The sequence below is a fragment of the Hyperolius riggenbachi genome, chromosome 5 (genome assembly GCF_040937935.1).
Source record: "Hyperolius riggenbachi isolate aHypRig1 chromosome 5, aHypRig1.pri, whole genome shotgun sequence".
NCBI classification, from domain to species: domain Eukaryota; kingdom Metazoa; phylum Chordata; class Amphibia; order Anura; family Hyperoliidae; genus Hyperolius; species Hyperolius riggenbachi.
The window spans coordinates 424,245,699-424,266,193 of NC_090650.1; the positions used below are offsets into that span (position 1 = coordinate 424,245,699).

Below are 20,495 nucleotides of genomic sequence, written 5' to 3' on the forward strand. Positions count from 1 at the left end.
ATTGCAGTTTTAGAGCAGGTGCAGAGATGAGCAACAAAACTGATACGTGGGATGGAAGGTCTCACTTATCAAGAAAGGTTAGATAAACTGGGTTTATTTAGTCTAGAGAAAAGACGCCTTAGAGGAGATCTAATTAACATGTATAAATACATCAGAGGGCAATATAATAGCTTGGCGGATGCGCTTTTTGTCCCTAGGCCTTCTCAAAGGACTAGAGGACATGATCTGCGCATGGAGGAAAAACGTTTTAGCCATTTATTTAGGAAAGGCTTCTTTACAGTAAGAGTGATTAAGATGTGGAATGCATTGCCACAGGAAGTCGTTATGGCAAACTCTATACCTGCATTTAAAGGGGGTTTAGATGCTTTCCTTGCGTTGAAAGACATCCATGGCTACAATTACTAGGTTATGCCTAATGATGATGATCCAGGGATTTTATCTGATTGCCATCTGGAGTCAGGAAGGAATTTTTCCCTTTTGGGGCTAATTGGACCATGCCTGGTGGGTTTTTTTTCGTCTTCCTCTGGATCAGCAGGGGTATGTGGGGGACGGGCTGGAGTTGTACTTTATACTGGTTGAACTCGATGGACGTATGTCTTTTTTCAACCCAAATAACTATGTAACTATGTAAATACATTTAAGGGTTTTACAAAGCTGAGATAAATAACACTTAACTATATCACTACATATATCTGCTGCTTCTTGTTACTTAAAGAACAACTGTAGTGAGAGGTTGTTCCCACCCTTTAAATTGATATATTACTAATTTTAAAATGTTAATATGAAGGAAAATGCACCAGGATAGAAAGGACCAGTGTGGTTTAAATTATAAAACAACATATTATTCCTATGAAATCTTTATGGTATGCGTGACTAGGGGCGTGATTAGGGGTTAAACGGGGGTGTGGCAGGGGCGTGGCTTAAGTGTCCCTCTTTCCAGTCGCGTAGCTAAGAAGCTGTCGGCCTCAGTGCAAGTTTTGCCTTGGGTCCCCCCAAGTACTCTATACATAACAATTTATACGGCGTGCCAAACTCTGCCGGGGACAACCACAGTGTCAGAGGGGTAAGAAGGGGATGGGGAACAGCTTGTTAATGATTACCACTATTCAAATCATCTATAGAAGTGATTTATTACAAGCACAGGACCAATAAAGGGCTAATACTGTGGTTGAAAGTGGGCCCCTCTATCCCAAGGGCCCCGATGCGGTCGCTACCTCTGCACCCCCTATTGCTACGCCACTGCCTCTTTCTCATCTCAAAAGATTGGAGGTATGCAAATACATTTATCTTAAAGAGACACTGATGCGAAAAAAAATGATGATATTATGATTTGTATGTGTAGCACAGCTAAGAAATAAAACATTAAGATCAGATACATCAGTGTAATTGTTTCCAGTACAGGAAGAGTTAAGAAACTCCAGTTGTTATCTCTATGCAAACAAGCCATTAAAGGAAAGGTTCACGCAGGAGCTGTAAAAAATAGAAATCCAAATCCACTTACCTGGGGCTTCCTCCAGCCCGTGGCAGGCAGGAGGTGCCCTCGGCGCCGCTCCGCAGGCTCCCGGTGGTCTCCGGTGGCGATCCCGACCTGGCCAGGCCGGCTGCCAGGTCGGGCTGCTTCTGCGCTCCAAGTTGCGTGTCACTTGTGCGCGCTGACGTCATCGGACGTCCTCCGGGCTGTACTGCGCAGTACAGCCCGGAGGACGTCCGATGACGTCAGCGCGCACAAGTGACACGCAACTTGGAGCGCAGAAGCAGCCCGACCTGGCAGCCGGCCTGGCCAGGTCGGGATCGCCACCGGAGACCACCGGGAGCCTGCGGAGCGGCGCCGAGGGCACCTCCTGCCTGCCACGGGCTGGAGGAAGCCCCAGGTAAGTGGATTTGGATTTCTATTTTTTACAGCTCCTACGTGAACCTTCCCTTTAAGCTCTCAGACTAAGTTAGTCTTGGAGAGGGCTGTTATCTGACTTTTATTATCTCAACTGTTCCTGGACTATTTACTTTTTCTCTGCTAGAGGAGAGGTCATTACTTCACAGACTGCTCTGAAAGAATCATTTTGAATGCTGAGTGTTGTGTAATCTGCACATATTATAGAATGATGCAATGTTAGAAAAAACACTATATACCTGAAAATAAAAATATGAGAATATTTTCTTTGCTGCTAATCGTCTAGTAATTATTCATAGTACACAACCAATTCACTATATCATATTTTTTTTTCGCTTCAGTGTCTCTTTAAGAAGTATTATGTTTTTATACCTCTTCAGTTTTCAAAACCCCAGAACTTTCAAGCCCAGACCTAATCCCACTTTTATAAAATGTGACATAACAAAATAATAAACTGAATTTTTTTCCAGATCAGATCAGATCACGACTTCTGAAAAGATGCCCAATGGTGAGCTCCCAGGAGTTTGTGGGCTGCAGTTTCTTCTCTCGCTCACTAGATGGCAGCAGAGCACACGGTAACATCACGAGTCATGTAAGTGTATGGGTGGTGTGTCACGCTGCAGGCCTCTCTCAGCTTGTTCCAACTAGCACAGAGCACTCAGTAACACTCCTCCACCCTTTACAAGAGGCTCTTCAGTAGGAAAGTGACGCACACATGCACAATACAGGCGGCGACACTGGAAAGGGACCAGATGCCAAATGATGGAAAACTAAAACTTCACACATTGCCAAGCAAGGCGCTCAGGAGTGGGCGGAGGGAGAAGCCATGCAGCCATAAAATGATCCTGTTCCCTCATCTATGTTCCCATCAGCGACAATCCTCCCCTTCTCTGTATACAAGTGGTCCCCTACCTACAAACCAGTTCTGTTCCGGAAGATTCTTCATAGCTCCCAACTGTCCCTCTTTTGGAGGGAGAGTCCCTCTTTGGAAGCCTTGCCCCTCCTCTCCCTCTTTCTTCCTCATTGGTCCCTCTTTCAGGACTGATGTATTGAAAAATGTGTTAAATTGACTCTAAACTTTTATGCCCATCCTTTAAATTTATATATTTCTTATTTTAATGTGTTATGAAATCAAATGAAAGATGGAGGCGCACTCATCTAATGCTGGACGTACACGGCTCGATTTTGCTGCTCGATTCCGCGCCCGATCGTTTTCTGCGCTCGATTCTGCAGGCGATTCTCTTATCTTCCGCTCGTAGTTCTTATCTTTTTCCATTGTCCTCCATGCAGAATCGAGCGCGGAAACGATCAGGCGGGAGATCAGACGTGTTGGAAATGATCTGTCGAACCATCTAAATGGCTCAGAATCGAGCCGTGTATTCCCAGCATTAGAGAGGAAGTGAACCTGAGACGGCGGCGGGAGCGTGATGGGGAAGCGTGCGCGGCCAGACTGTGCCAACTGGCCCCAACTGAAGGACTTTCAGGGCCAAATTGCAAATGATCTAGGCAGCAGAGGAGGACGGCGAGGGAGCTATCAGCCTGGAGGGGGCTGGAGGAAGCCGCATGTAGGTATATATTTTTTCTTTCTCAGGTACACTTTAAGTGTTTGAAAGTGTACGTGAGATAAAAACAACCAAAGTTTTTATACTTACCTGGGGCTTCCTCCAGCCGTCTGTAGTTCATGGGCTATCTTGGGGACCTTCCAGTCCCACCCGTTCCGCCCCGGCAATACCAGTTAAGTCCTGAATGAGCCAATCAGGAAGTATTGCGCATGCGCGCCGCTGCCCACTTTCCTCCTTGATTGCACACCCGTGGCCAGAAGCATTCTGCGCCTGCGGAGTCACAAGCCTTAGCTAACTCCACACAACGCTCTTGGCTACTGGAGCACGACCATGGGGGCGAGTGGCCAGGACCGTGCATGGGCAGTAGTCAGCAACTACAGGGGCTGACACCAGGAGAACGGAGGGGACTGGAGGGACACGGATGGAGCTGACAAACTTCAGGGGTCTGGAGGAAACCCCAGGTAAGTATAAATTATTTTGTTGTATTTATCTTTGGTTTACTTGAGTCCCCTTTTATACTTGCATTGCAAATGTGCCTTGCGTTGCCCTGCTTTAAGGCAGGATAACACAACAGCAATGCAAGTATATGGGGGCGTGCACACTTACCGTGTCGTGTTGCGCCCAAAGCTTCCAAATTGTCGCTGAACTGATGCAAAGTCTGCAGCGAGTTGCTGTATTAAATCGACGGGAGCGTGGTGCGTCGAAACACATGTGCGGACCAGCGGGAATGCTGGTAACGTACTTCCTATCCAGCAGAGAGTACGTCAATGAGAGGGGGGCGGTGCTATGCATATGACCCTGTCAGCGCCCTCCTCCGCAGGGTTATGTGTTTGTCATGGTTTTGCACAATGCAAACATTTTATATAAAACCGGCCTCAAACTCCTTATAATAGTTCATACAACACCGCAATATTTAACAACAAAAACATTTCATGAAAACTAATATTGTATAATTTGCAGAAGAAGACAACTTTGTACTTCTGAAACGTTGCAAGAGCAGTTCAACAGATTTCTTATAGATTTTATGCTAAAATCTAAATCTTATCTAACGCATTTTAAAATCGGACAGCTTTCTGCCCTTTCCCACACGCATTCCCAATCACAACACCGAAAGTAAAAAACGAACGTGAAAAATCAAGCATGGAAAAAAGCGATCCCAAAAATTCCAAAATCACACGGTAAAACGGCTTCAGTAGGACAAGTGTGTGAGGACTTTAGTGTATTTCACGCATGTAACCGTTTCACTTCAGCCAGTTTGTTAATCAATACAGGAATCTGGAAAATGTGTGATAAAAAGAAAAACGAAAATTCACACATACAAAAAAAAAGGCCACTTTCTTTACAGTTACAAAAATTCACAAGAGGCGCAGTGCGAACCAAAGTCCGGCAACCTGCGAAATCGGAGCTGAACTCCGCCCTTCAGCTGCCATGAATGTAATAAAGTTCAGAGAACCTGACCCAGCGGACGTGCTCAGCCCCTGACCCGGCATTTAACAATGCACAATGCCCCCGCTCTGTTAGGAGAGTCACAAGGGGGATTTAGCCTTAAGCCATGATCAGAAAAGATGCTGCTTTGTTCTCCCTTATTAGCTGGAGGAGAGGTAATGAGCACGTCGGGGGACAGCTGGACTTCTGTGACCTGTAATTCAGTCAGGCAGGAACTCCGCTGCCAGTCCCAGAGGGGGCGCCCATCGCGGCGGCACCGCAGGTATCACTGTCACACCTGCAGCCGGGGACACAGAGCAGTCTTATGTCCAGATCTGAGGCCGGCTCTACACACTGGCTGCTGTAACCGATACTAATCCTCCTCTACATTCCACATAAAGGAACGGATTAGTCCGGTATAAATCTTTCACTCCCGGAATAATGCCGGGGCAGACTTGCACTATGCTGGGCTTACAGGTGCCGACTCCGGTTAATTACAAGTCAGTCTGCCCGTTATGGGTGGAGTCCAGCGCAATGAATGATTGACTTAAAGTGGACCTGAACTCTTGCACAGGACAGAAGGAAAACAGAGAAATACACCCTGTGTGTATTTAGAGAGTTTAGCATGTCTGATTCCACCTCATCTGTGACTAATCACCACTGTAATTTGACCTCTCAGCTGCCTGCCTCGGCAGAGCAGCTAATTTGTAAACACAGGATGTTAAAGCGGATCCGAGATGAAAAACTAACTAGAAGAACTAACTTGTCTATATATCTTATCTAAAGTTTAGATAGTTTACAAAGCAAATCTAGCTGCAAACAGCTTCAACAGTTTATGATTATTTCTTCCTGTGATACAATGAAAGCAGCCATGTTTTGTTTGTCACATTGTCACACAGGCACAGCTGATAGCATCTGCAGCCCTCAGCTCACTCCCCTCTCCTGCTCCCTCCTCCCCTCTGCCTCTGAAATCTCTGGCTAGTAACACCTCCTCCTCCTCCTGCCCAGACTGAGCTCCCATAAGCCCTTGCTACAGTGCCAAGGCTCTCTGGAAAAGCTGTGGGCGAGGCTTGTTTAGTTTATAGGGAATTAGAATATTAAAACAAAACAAGAAAAGTATTTAGCTAGAGGAATGCCCTATAAACTATATGTAAGGAACACAATTATGCAATAAGTAAAAGTTTATCTCGGATCTACTTTAACCCTATGTCTGCTTACATGAAAGCAGAAAGTAGACACACTGCAGATTTATTGCAGGATCGATATCAGCTGTAAAAAAGAAATGTTTTTCTTTAAAGGTTATTATGCTGTTACATTTCTTTTGGAGGAGAGAGGAAGTAATGAGTTCAGGTCCTCTTTAATTCCAGTACGACCTTCACAGCTAGCAATTTTTGGCCAACAGTAACCCTCTTCAATTCTGTTTCAGGATTTCCCACGGCATCTATTATTCTCCAGGGTGCAGGGGAAGCTTGAGGTGGATAATCCTGTAAAAGGATCAGGACCGGGTGTCGGGAGGCTCTGTACCTCCATCAGCATCGGGGAGGCGTGGCCCAGCATGAGTGTTGGGGGGTTCACGGCCAGTGCCAGCTCGTATGCTGTAGAGCATGTGTCCCCAACCTTTTTCGGCCCAGGGAACGCTATCTGACCAAAATTTTCTCTGGGGACGGGGACGGGGGACGGGGAGGGGGTTTGGAGATGTGTGTGTTTGGGAGAGGGGGAATGGTGGAGGGGCGGCGGAGATTGGAGGGGGGAGGGGTTTGGTGTCCGGGTACAGCAGCGTCGTGCTCAGCGGGTTGGGGACCCCTGCTGTAGAGGACCTACTGGTACGCCATGTCAATTAGGGGAGCTCGCTCATGGGGGCACTTACTTGTTGGGGATTGGTGAAGAGGAACATGTGTTCCCTGAGTCAATGAAAATGCCTGGGAATGAATGAACACGACTCCAATCAGGAGCCATGTTCATTCATAAAAATAAAAGTAAAAAATAGTGTAAAAAACGATCATACACGTCCTGCTAATTGCAATAGTTATTAACCCCTTCTAACCACTCCCCTGTAGTTAGGAAAACACAAAAAGTAACAGATTTCAAAATAGTTACCTAAAGGTTTTTTCTTTCACTATATATATATATATATATATATATATATATATATATATATATATATATATGTCATGATGAGGCTATATTACTGTATTTTTTTTTGGGGGGGGGAGGGGCAAATAAGGGCTTATTATTATTTATAGGGTACAAGCAACACAAAACAAACAAGACGAATAAGCAAATAATATGTAAGTTTTATCTATAGAAGCATTGTTTATTTTAAACCTATAGGTGATGAAATTGGAGAATTAGTGTATTTTTTCCCAATTTGTGGAGAAAAAAAACAAGATATAGATAATTTAGTTGTGATAAGCAGTGATAAAGTTGTGGCCAAATGAATGGGAGGAGCACTGACAGGTGAAAATGACTGGCAGTAAGGGTATAATAGTATAGGGTATAATCAGCAAAAATACAGCTCACGCGTATCGGAGCGTAACACATGGTTCCTTAGTCATAGCTGAGCAATTAGTCATAGCTCATCTATGACTAGGGAGACACGTGTTCCGCGTGAGCTGTATTTTTGCTGATTGTCCATTCTGCCTAATAAAAAATAGGACTTTTATCTAGAGCTGGTGCAGCGGGATTCCTTCTTTTCTACTATACTTGTGGCTGCCATGTCCCGCTCCCAGCTACGGGTGTGTGGTGGTTGTAACAACCTGCCCAGACTGTTGCTATAAGGGTATAATAGCCTGTGGGGTGGTTACGTGTATGTACCTAACATTAGACCAGTTCCATCGCACGCCTTCTATTATGTATTCAAGAGCAATATAAAGTAAACTTGACCTGGGTTTTTGGAGCCCTCCTCAGTAGGTGGTGCCCTAATAAACTGCCTAGCTTGCCTATGCCTAGAAACGCCCCTGGGCGTATATTTCTACTTCGAAAGGACAACTGATATGCTGACCTGTTCAGTTGTATACTGCATTATCTGTATCCCATTGTTTTGTACCTTTATATGCTTTGTGTTTTCTATTGTACAGCACAACATAAGATGCCGTTGGCACTATATAAATTCAAAATTTTATTATTACTATAATGGTATTATTTGAGATAAGCAGGGCTCCTTTAAGCCTTCCGCTGGTTCATTAAAAAAAAAGAAAAAAATTAAAAGTTTGTCACAGAAAGTTTTACATTTTTGCAGAAAACTTCATCCTTTTCAGTGTGAAGCTGACAAATTAACAGCTGCATTTTTTTTTTTTTTTTGCTGCGTACATTTATATTTTGCAGAGCAAACTAGGTCACAGCTAAAGCAAAAAAAAAAAAAAAAAGCTCTTAATGAAATGACAAGCCAGACGCAGCCGGCAAATTTCCCAAATTCAGCTTCTCGTCAGCTGTGAAGTGTACATATTTGCGGCAGTCTCGGGGACGGAGAGGAAGGGGGTGTCCGTAAATATAAGGCATTGATTTTCCTGCCTCGGGCATAAGGACACCTTGTGAGCTGCTAATGGGAGAAGCAGGGGCTGCATACAGTATATGTATATATAGATCGTATACAGAGCCTGTCTCCTGCGAAAACACGCTGCAGAAGCAATTAGCAGTAAAGAGACAGTGTCAGGCCTCCGCTAGCTCTGGGAGTTACCGATACGCCACTTACTCATACGGCTGGCTTTCTAGGTTTCCTTTACTGAAGAATTTATATACATACATGGCTGGGAAACAGATCAGCTCGCAGGAAGTGTATCTGTTCTTTACATTTGTGTTTAAACACCATGAAATCCAGACATTCTATAAAATGCCTGAGGGCGCTTTCACACTGGGGCGGTGCAGTGCGTCAAATGGACGCACTGCTACTGCACTCCAGTGCAAACCTACGGGGTCATTCATATTATCTGCGTCGCGGTGCGGTCCGCTGGAAGTCCTCGATCTGATGCTGGTTCAGAACTACTTTAGGGCCCTTTTCCACTATCAATTTACACTAGCGCTTGATCTAAACGCTAGCGATTGCGATTCAGCAAGTCCCTAATTTTTTTCCGCGATTGTGATCGCGATTTTGCTATGTAGTGCATAGCATCATCGCGGGAAAGATCGCTCTGCAGCACGATTGAGCTCTGGTAAAAATTGAATTGCGGTAGTGGAAAATACCTACCACGGTTCCTATGTTATTTAGCGAACCCTAGCGATTTAAAAATTGCTAGCGATTTGCAATTTTGCATCGCAATTGCCGCAAGGGGAAAAGGGCCCTTACCACGCGGCTTCTGTGGCGATCTACATCAGCCCGGAAGTCATGTTAGTCAATGGCGACGTGGGGATTTTTAAACATTTTTCGGCGCGACGTGCATGCGTAAAGGTGTATTTTTACAATACCCCGAAGCAGGAAGTGGCAGCAAGCACGTCACTTCCTGCTTGGCCAGATGAGGAGTACTGCGCAGTAACGCGGTATTACCTGAAGGCCTGTTTTTTGCCGACGTGGCTGCCACACCGCCAGTTTGCAGTGTGAAACCGGCCTGAGGCCTCGTTCACACGCAGATGGCCATGCGATCGGAACGCAACTCACGCAATCACACGGCCATCTGCGCTGCTGAACCCATTCACTACAGCAAATGGGTCAGCATTGCGCTTTGCTGCTCAGCGCATGTAATCTGCACATTGGACTGCTGCTCAGTGCATGTAATCTGCACATTGGACTGCTGCTCAGCGCATGTAATCTGCACATTGGACTGCTGCTCAGTGTATGTAATCTGCACATTGGACTGCTGCTCAGTGCATGTAATCTGCACATTGGACTGCTGCTCAGTGCATGTAATCTGCACATTGGACTGCTGCTCAGCGCATGTAATCTGCACATTGGACTGCTGCTCAGCGCATGTAATCTGCACATTGGACTGCTGCTCAGCGCATGTAATCTGCACATTGGACTGCTGCTCAGCGCATGTAATCTGCACATTGGACTGCTGCTCAGCGCATGTAATCTGCACACTGGACTGCTGCTCAGCGCATGTAATCTGCACACTGGACTGCTGCTCAGCGCATGTAATCTGCACATTGGACTGCTGCTCAGCGCATGTAATCTGCACACTGGACTGCTGCTCAGCGCATGTAATCTGCACATTGGACTGCTGCTCAGCGCATGTAATCTGCACATTGGACTGCTGCTCAGCACATGTAATCTGCACATTGGACTGCTGCTCAGCGCATGTAATCTGCACATTGGACTGCTGCTCAGTGCATGTAATCTGCACATTGGACTGCTGCTCAGTACATGTAATCTGCACATTGGACTGCTGCTCAGCGCATGTAATCTGCACATTGGACTGCTGCTCAGCGCATGTAATCTGCACATTGGACTGCTGCTCAGCGCATGTAATCTGCACACTGGACTGCTGCTCAGCGCATGTAATCTGCACACTGGACTGCTGCTCAGCGCATGTAATCTGCACACTGGACTGCTGCTCAGCGCATGTAATCTGCACATTGGACTGCTGCTCAGCGCATGTAATCTGCACACTGGACTGCTGCTCAGCGCATGTAATCTGCACATTGGACTGCTGCTCAGCGCATGTAATCTGCACATTGGACTGCTGCTCAGTGCATGTAATCTGCACATTGGACTGCTGCTCAGCGCATGTAATCTGCACATTGGACTGCTGCTCAGTGCATGTAATCTGCACATTGGACTGCTGCTCAGAGCATGTAATCTGCACACTGGACTGCTGCTCAGCGCATGTAATCTGCACATTGGACTGCTGCTCAGCGCATGTAATCTGCACATTGGACTGCTGCTCAGCGCATGTAATCTGCACATTGGACTGCTGCTCAGTGCATGTAATCTGGACATTGGACTGCTGCTCAGTGCATGTAATCTGCACATTGGACTGCTGCTCAGCGCATGTAATCTGCACATTGGACTGCTGCTCAGTGCATGTAATCTGCACATTGGACTGCCGCTCAGCGCATGTAATCTGCACATTGGACTGCTGCTCAGTGCATGTAATCTGCACATTGGACTGCTGCTCAGTGCATGTAATCTGCACATTGGGCTGCTGCTCAGCGCATGTAATCTGCACGTTGGACTGCTGCTCAGCGCATGTAATCTGCAGGTTGGACTGCTGCTCAGTGCATGTAATCTGCACACTGGACTGCTGCTCAGCGCATGTAATCTGCACATTGGACTGCTGCTCAGCACATGTAATCTGCACATTGGACTGCTGCTCAGCGCATGTAATCTGCACATTGGACTGCTGCTCAGCGCATGTAATCTGCACATTGGACTGCTGCTCAGCACATGTAATCTGCACATTGGACTGCTGCTCAGCGCATGTAATCTGCCCACTGGACTGCTGCTCAGTGCATGTAATCTGCACATTGGACTGCTGCTCAGCACATGTAATCTGCACATTGGACTGCTGCTCAGCGCATGTAATCTGCACATTGGACTGCTGCTCAGCGCATGTAATCTGCACATTGGACTGCTGCTCAGCGCATGTAATCTGCACATTGGACTGCTGCTCAGCACATGTAATCTGCACATTGGACTGCTGCTCAGCACATGTAATCTGCACATTGGACTGCTGCTCAGTGCATGTAATCTGCACATTGGACTGCTGCTCAGTGCATGTAATCTGCACATTGGACTGCTGCTCAGCGCATGTAATCTGCACATTGGACTGCTGCTCAGCGCATGTAATCTGCACATTGGACTGCTGCTCAGCGCATGTAATCTGCACATTGGACTGCTGCTCAGCGCATGTAATCTGCACATTGGACTGCTGCTCAGTCAACATCTGACAATGCAATCTATGCACTTCTGATGTTCTTGGTGATCGCACCCCACACACGTCACTGAAATGCGTAGTGCAGCACGTATAGTGTGCAGTACATTTTTGAATCACGCGGTGCTTTTTTCCATGAGCGTTTAAGGCAAGTCAATGCAAATGCAGAGAAATAACTGTTTTGAGGGGAATCGCAATAGATTTTGACGTTAATTAGATAAATTCTCATGCAATACTAACTTTATTGGTATCACCGTAATAAAACATTGCAATTTGAAAAATTGTATAAAGACCCGAACAAAAACTGCAGAGGAAAAGTCAAAGGTTAAAAGCCCCACCCCAGTTCAAAAAATTGCAAAGCGCAGAATTGGACACGAGATAAAACATGTTACATTGCAGGGTGGCTTAGTGGATAGCACCCTCGCCTTGCAGCGCTGGGTCCCCGGTTCAAATCTCAGCCAGATCACTATCTGCATGGAGTTGGTATGTTCTCCCCATGTCTACGTGGGTTTCCTTTGGCCACTCTGGTTTCCTCCCACATCCCAAAAACATATTGATATGTTTCGCCCTCTAAATTGGCCCCAGACTATGATGAACATGGGAGTATGGTAGTATTAGATTGCGAGCTCAGTGGTATGACCAGGGATGAGCAACAGATGAAATCTGAATGACTTTGATTCGGATTTCATCCTCCTAATTAGTGTGGGTTGGTGGTTTAATCTAACCCAGTCCTTTTTCATCTGTCCAACGGCGCCTCCCTCGCTGCGTACCAAGCCATGGTCACGTGACTACAGACACTTCCAGGTTGAAGGAGGAAGTGTTTGTAGTCACGTGACACGCTTGGAATGCAGCGTGGGAGGTGCCGGACACCCCCCCCCCCCCCCCCCCCCGCACACACAAGCTCAGGTGCATCAATTAGGAGGATAAAATCCTAATCAAAGTCATTCGGATTTCAACCATTAGCATTCTGGAGATCATCACTGGGTATGACTATATACTGTATTTTTCAGAATATAAGACACAAAATAGGTTGGAAAAGTCCTTGCGTCTTATAATCCAAAGACAAGGAGTCATCGCTAGATCAGGTGAGACAAGCTACCGCTGCACATAATTATACAGAGTGGGGGGGGGGGAAGAGAGGGGGTCAAAGGAGACCGAGAAAGACATAGGAGGGCAAAAAGGGGGTCAAGGGAGACCGAGGAAGACAAGCAGTCAGCTGACACAGCTGAGGGATCAAATTACAACTAGTGATTAGTCACAGATAAGGGGGAACAGGCTAAACTCTAAATACATACAGGGTGCATTTCTCTGTTTTCTTTCTGTCCTGTGCAAGAGTTCAGGTCCACGTTCAGACAACGGTAAATATTGCAGCTACAGTAATGCTTTTATGACTACCGTTGACAACAAGGCTGTTTTGTAATGATGATTTGCCTTTGATAAGTCCTGGAGATCTTTCCAGAAGGAAAACAGGAAGCTGCACCTCATAATGGGATGACAGAGGAATTGATTATCTCCAGTCAGCTACTGTGACCTCAACTCAGGCCTGGCTCTGTCAGGAGGCTGCTTATCAGTTCCTCAATGTACCCATCACTATCAGGCAATGCAAACTTACTACACAATAAACAATGATACAAAAAGGGGGGGGGGGGTATTCGATGCTGCTGACTTCACAGGAAAAATACCCCAAAACATAACCGTACAAATCTGATCTGAGATTGGTGGAGATTGAGCGTGGAGCTTCCACTCCCACTAACTTTAAAGCGGAACTATAGTCTAGGCCAGTGGTCCTTAAACTAAGGCCCGGGGACCGAATGTGGCCCCCTGAGGATTTTTTACCGGCCCCCCACACACAAAATGTATTACTTATAGATGCGGTCAGCTACAACTTTAAATATTGGTGGTCCACATATAGATTAGCAGTGCTGGCACCACCCATCCACATGGAAGCCAGAAAGCAGTCATTCGCTGGTTTCCAATCAAATTCCACATCAGGTGACACTGCTGTTCAATTGGACTTCAGGTTGTCACCTTGGTATGCTTCACTGTCTGGCCCGCAAAGACATCATTTTATGTATACTCCGGCCCTCCAGCAGTCTGAAGTATGTTGACCCGGCCCTCCACCCAAAACGTTTGGGGACCCCTGGTCTAGGCTATGCATCACCAGGAGGGCGGCGCTACATACTAATGTACAGCAATATATAGATATAGGAAGTGTTTCTAAGGGCTCTTTCACATTAGGGCAGATTTTCTGCGTTTCAACGCAATGGGTAAAGTTTGCGTTGCCCAAGGTGAAATGAAAGTCCATAGACTTTCATTTTAGCTTTCACATATAACGCAGCCTTTTTGTGCGTTGCGTTACACTGCACCCAGGCGCAGTTTTTCGGCCGACGCTAGCTTTATGCGTTACAATGTTAGTCAATGTAAAACGCACACTATGCGCGTTTTTAATCCGTTAACGCAGGCAATCAGTCCCAGAATGCAACAGAGGAACAATGTAGAAAGTTGAAAACTAAAAGAAAAAAAAATTACCTGCGTTTTCCTATGTGCTGTAACGCATTGAAAACGGATTAAAAATGCACACTCACTGCAGTGCAACGCATTAAAATGCATACAACAAAACGTATGCTTTGAGCGTTCTCCAACGCAAACTCTGATGTGAAAGAGCCCTAATGCAGAAACCAGGATAATTTATGTAAAAGTGGGTATCCTGAATAATTTATTGCATTCTATTATGTGTCACTACAGGGCCTCTTGAAATAATGCTGCTTTCAGCACATTTCCACTTTCCTCTATCTCTACAGCTAATTTCTGATGTCGATATCTGTTGCCCTCGTGACCATTGCCCTCTCGCCGGTGACATCAGCACGGGACAGGACCAAATGTCTTTACACCGCGCTGTCACATCATCCTGTCTGCTCAGGTGAGTGTCAGAAAATCAATGTGTTATCAGATGTGTACCAGTGAAGTTTGAGCCCCCCCCCCCCCTCTGCTCCCCCACGCCCCCAACACCTCCTCCCAGTTATCCGTCACCAACAGTCCTACCAGCATGCAGACTGAACGTTATGCAGCGTGCACCTGCCACTACTAATTGTGAGCAAAGAGGTGAAGAGCTGCGCAAAGCACTATTTATAATTACACAAGAGAAAGATAGAACTTACAGTTTTGTACACAGTAGAGAGGAATGGCAGCGCATCTAAGGCTGGTTTCACAATAGGACGTTAAAGTTACAGTGACCATACGTCCCGCTTTACCCGGGACGCGTCCCGCCTTCGGGGGGCGCTGTCCCAGGCTGCATGAGGTCCCGGGAAACGTCCCGCTTTTAGCAGCGGGACGTCCCGGCCTCGGGACTCTGGCCACCGTACAATGAACTAGCCGCAGCGTCTACTAGACGCTGCGCTAGTTCATTCCCCGCAGCCCCGCTCCAGCCTGCAATGTTCTCCTCCGGCAGGCACAGGCAGAGCAGGGCTACGGGAAGATGGCGTCCGGAGGCGGAGCCCTGTATTGGAGACTTTTTGTCTCCAGTACAGGGCTCCGCCTCCGGACGCCATCTTGCCGTAGCCCTGCTCTGCCTGTGAGAGGCTGAGCGGGAGATTGAACATCGTCCAGGCCAGGGGGAGCTGCACCTGAGGCACCAGAGGCCGGCTGCGTGAGGGGACGTCTTCTGCCAGGTGAGTAAATGCCTTTTCTTGCAGGTGAAGTGTTTGGCCGCATTGCGTGTATTTTGTACTGACATGTTTGCCCGCAGTGCGTTTATCTTGTACTGACATGTTGGCCGCAGTGCGTTTATCTTGTACTGACATGTTTGGCCGCATTGCGTGTATTTTGTACTGACATGTTTGCCCGCAGTGCGTTTATCTTGTACTGACATGTTTGCCCGCCGTGCGTTTATCTTGTACTGACATGTTTGCCCGCCGTGCGTTTATCTTGTACTGACATGTTTGGCCGCATTGCGTGTATTTTGTACTGACATGTTTGCCCGCAGTGCGTTTATCTTGTACTGACATGTTTGGCCGCATTGCGTTTATTTTGTACTGACATGTTTGCCCGCAGTGCGTTTATCTTGTACTGACATGTTTGGCCGCATTGGGTGTATTTTGTACTGACATGTTTGCCCGCAGTGCGTTTATCTTGTACTGACATGTTTGGCCGCATTGCGTGTATTTTGTACTGACATGTTGGCCGCAGTGCGTTTATCTTGTACTGACATGTTTGCCCGCAGTGCGTTTATCTTGTACTGACATGTTTGCCCGCAGTGCGTTTATCTTGTACTGACATGTTTGCCCGCAGTGCGTTTATCTTGTACTGACATGTATGCCTGCAGTGCGTTTATCTTGTACTGACATGTTTGGCCGCATTGCGTGTATTTTGTACTGACATGTTTGCCCGCAGTGCGTTTATCTTGTACTGACATGTTTGCCCGCAGTGCGTTTATCTTGTACTGACATGTTTGGCCGCATTGCGTTTATTTTGTACTGACATGTTTGCCCGCAGTGCGTTTATCTTGTACTGACATGTTTGGCCGCATTGGGTGTATTTTGTACTGACATGTTTGCCCGCAGTGCGTTTATCTTGTACTGACATGTTTGGCCGCATTGCGTGTATTTTGTACTGACATGTTTGCCCGCAGTGCGTTTATCTTGTACTGATATGTTTGGCCGCAGTGCGTTTATCTTGTACTGACATGTTTGCCCGCAGTGCGTTTATTTTGTACTGACATGTTTGCCCGCAGTGCGTTCATTTTGTACTGACATGTTTGCCCCCATTGCGTTTATTTTGTACTGACATGTTTGCCCCCATTGCGTTTATTTTATGCTGACATGTTGCCCGCAATGCGATTATTTTGTGCTGAAATGTTGCCCATTGCGTTTATTTTGTGGTGTCTGGGGTAACTGTTGCTGCATTTATTATTTAATGGTCATAGTTGGCTGTGTTTGCTGCTTTGGGGTTATGGCATACTATTAAATAGCATTACACAGTTTCTGCACACCTATGATGTGAATCCACGTTTGACCACATCACGGCGTAAACACTGCTTTCTTATGCCTCGCTGTTGCATCATTCTGTTAGCTCCGCCCATAGAATGTCATGACCACGCCCATTTTTCGCGCGCGCTGCAGACACCAAATTTCGCGCGCCGCACCCCCTATTAGCCCCCCCCCCCCAATTCACCCCGTCCCAGGTTGAGCCTACAAAAATCTGGTCACTCTATTAAAGTCCCACATTACAGCAGCCAGTAACGCAACCTAACTCACAGCACTGTAAAATCAATGTGCACACCTTGGGTTACATAGTAACGCAGCACGTTTAAACAAAGTGCTGCATGCTGTACGTTATACTGGGCTAAGCCACGTTAGACTGTTTGCACATGCTCAGTAATGTTGGAGGAGGAGGTCTCCCCTCCTCCTCCGCAGCCAGCCACATGGCTAATTAATATTCACTGCACTGCAGAGACTCGAGGTGGGACTGTAGTGTTGTCCGGATCATGAACGAATCGTTCATTTGATCCGGATCTTTTTTGTGAGTTGAATCATCCGGATCATCACAATGAAAGATTCGGTTCACAGTGGATGTCTGTCTGGAAGAAACAGGAACATACAGAATGTACAGTGCAGGGAAAGTCCTGTCCTGCTAGTCATTTCACCCAGTCTACTTCCCTAGTAAAATGATTCAAATGATTTGGTTCAAAAATCCGGATCTTTTCAATGATCCGACTCAAATGATCCGAATCCTTAAAAAGATACGGACTTCTTATCACTAACCTGGAGTGGCTGCTTTGAGAGCTGCATAACGCAGCTGAGGTCTGACGTCCAACTTCAACACCACCATGTGTTGCATTAGGGGCACGTTATGCGACCATAACGTCCCCTAAAACGCAACGTCTTGGTGGGAAAGTAGCCTAAACCAAGCTGCACCTGACTGACACCATCTGCATATAGCTGCAAGGCCTCTTAAAGCGGATTGTCACCATAAAAATCAAATTTCAACAGCAACTGGTCTGAGTGCATTAAAGAGAGACCGTAACCAAGAATTGAACTTCATCCCAATCAGTAGCTGATACCCCCTTTCCCATGAGAAAGCTATTCCTTTTCACAAACAGATCATCAGGGGGCTGATTTTGTGGTGAAACCCCTCCTACAGTGTGATGTCAGGACCATGGTCCTGGCAGTTTCCTGTCTGTGAACCTCATTGCATTGTGGGAAATAGTTTACAGCTGGGTCCAACTGCCAAAAAAGCAAGCAGCATCTGCTTCCAGCAGTAAAAATGTCACCATGTAGTAGATGTCAGAATGTAAATCAGGGAGAAGAAAGATTTTACAATGGGCAAACACTGACTAAATCATTTATACTTATTAATAATTATTGTAAAAAAGCACTTTTTTATTACATTATTTTCACTGGAGTTCCTCTTTAAAGAGACTCTGAAGCGAGATTAAAACTCGCTTTTTACCTTATATTTAACAGGGGCATGTTTACCCCTGCTAAAACGCCGCTATCCCGTGGCAGAACGAGGGGTCTTTACCCCCAAATCCCCCCCTGCAAAATCCACAACCAACTTGGTCGTACATTTTGCTGCTCATGGAGGCAGAGCTTTCGGCTGTAGCCCTGCCTCTCAGCGCGTCTATCAGCGGTGGATCTCCACCTCTCCCCCGCCCCTCTCAGTGAAGGAAGACTGAGAGGGGCGGGGGAGAGGCGGCGATCAGTGCTGATAGATGCGCTGAGAGGCAGGGCTACAGCCATTTGCCCTGCCTCAACAGGAAGCGATCCCCGGACACCACGGAGGGGATTTGGGGGGTAAAGACCCCCCGTTCTGCCACGGGATATCGGCGTTGAAAATAAGGTAAAAAGCGAGTTTTAATCTCGCTTCAGATTCTCTATAAGTGATAAAGATGCTAATCCTGCATTCAAAACTTTTTCTGCTGTTATGGTTTGGAGTTATCACAAACCTTAGGAGCACTAGCCCTTTAATTGCCATTGCCAAACAGTTGCATGCTGGGGGGTCTTTTTATCTATAATATATTCCTCCTCTTCCCTTTATTTCCCCCTCCTTCTAATGACATAAGACAGTACAATTCCTAGTATAGACCTCAGTGGGAGTGTCTGAAGACTCTGGGAGGAGGGCCGGTAACCAATACACAATTAGCAAGAGGAGAAAAAAAAAGTGAGGGAGGAAATTATGTCAGGTGGCCAAAGGTCACCAAGATGGAAACTGTCTAGAATAGGAGTCTCTGCTTTTCCTTTATAAAATTCACAGGAATCATAACGTGGACAGTGCAATACATATGTTATGTAAGTAGAACTAGTTTTTATCTACTTATATATGTGTTTTTTATTTCCAGGTTAGCATGGGTGTCACTTATTCTTTAAAGACACAGCTGTGCTTTTTACAGCTGAGACAGGTGCTCCACACCTATTGGAGGATGTTTGCTTCCAAAATAATTTGCATGCAAAGGATTTCGTACTAGACCCTTCCACCGCTATGAGGTCAACTTTTAGAAGGGACCCTAGCAATAGACATTAAAAGCAGTTGTGTCTTTAAGAGGCCTTGCGGCTCTGCAGATGGTGTCAGTCAGGTGAAGTTAGGTTTAGATCCACTGCCATTCCTCTCTACTGTGTATTTATTATATTATAATTACACACATGCCAGGTTTCTCAGATCATATTGTATGAAAAGAAAAGAGCTGGTGGGCCCAATACATCCTGATTGATTGCATTAGCGATCGTTTCCTTCAAGTAAATCTGTATCTTAAAGAATCTTACATAATTAGCAGCTCTGCCTTGGCAGAGGAGAATCCTTAGCTGACACAGCTGAGAGATCAAATTACACTTGTGATTAGCTACAGATAAGGAGGAGTTAGACAGGCTCTTCTCTCTAAATACATACAGGGTGCATTTCTTTGGGTTTCCCTTGTGTCTTGTGCAAGAGTTCAGGTCCACTTTAAAGAGACACTGAAGCGAGAATAAATCTCGCTTCAGTGCTTATATATAGCAGGGGCATGTGTGCCCCTGCTGAACCGCCGCTATCCCGCGGCTAAACGAGGGTCCCTAACCCCCCCAACCCACCCCTGCAAAATCCACGACCAACTTGGTCGCAGATTTTGCTGCTGTTGAGGCAGGGCTAACGGCTGCAGCCCTGCCTCTCAGCGCCGTCTATTAGCGGCGTATCGCCGCCTCTCCCCCGCCCCTCTCAGCAAAGGAAGACTGAGAGGGGCGGGGGAGAGGCGGAGATACGCGCTGACAGATGTGCATGAGGCAGGGCTGCGGCGGTTAGCCCTGCCTCAATCAGGAAGTGATCCCCGGCGAGGACGGAGGGGATTTGGGGGTAAGGGACCCCCGTTTAGCCGTGTGATAGCGGCGGTTTAGCAGGGGCACACATGTTCCTGCTATATATAAGAGCTGAAGCGAGATTTATTCTCGCTTCAGACTCTCTTTAAAGGATACCCGAGGTGACATGTGACATGATGAGATGGACATGTGTATGTACAGTGCCTAGCACACAAATAACTATGCTGTGTTCCTTTTATTCTTTCTCTGCCTGAAAGAGTTAAATATCAGGTATGTAAGTGGCAGTTTTTGTCTGAGTCAGAACTGTGTCAGACTACAGTGTGACCCTCACTGATAAGAAATTACAACTATAAAACACTTTCCTAGCAGAAAATGGCTTCTGAGAGCAGGAGAGAGATAAAATGGTCAATAGTTCATAGATTTTAGCTCTGGCATACTTCAATGAATGTGTCATTGAGCAAAAACAATAAAACAGTTAAAATTTAAAAAGTAGACTTAAACATAAAATAAAACTGTGGAATATCTTAAAAAG

The 20,495-nt window shown here is 46.3% G+C and overlaps 1 protein-coding gene across 1 annotated transcript in view; it reads right to left on the minus strand.

Annotated features, from left to right (window-relative positions):
• Positions 1-20,495, minus strand: part of ST3GAL1 (ST3 beta-galactoside alpha-2,3-sialyltransferase 1) — a 189,132-nt gene that overhangs the window by 12,352 nt on the left and 156,285 nt on the right. The gene's annotated exons all lie outside the window — the stretch shown is intronic.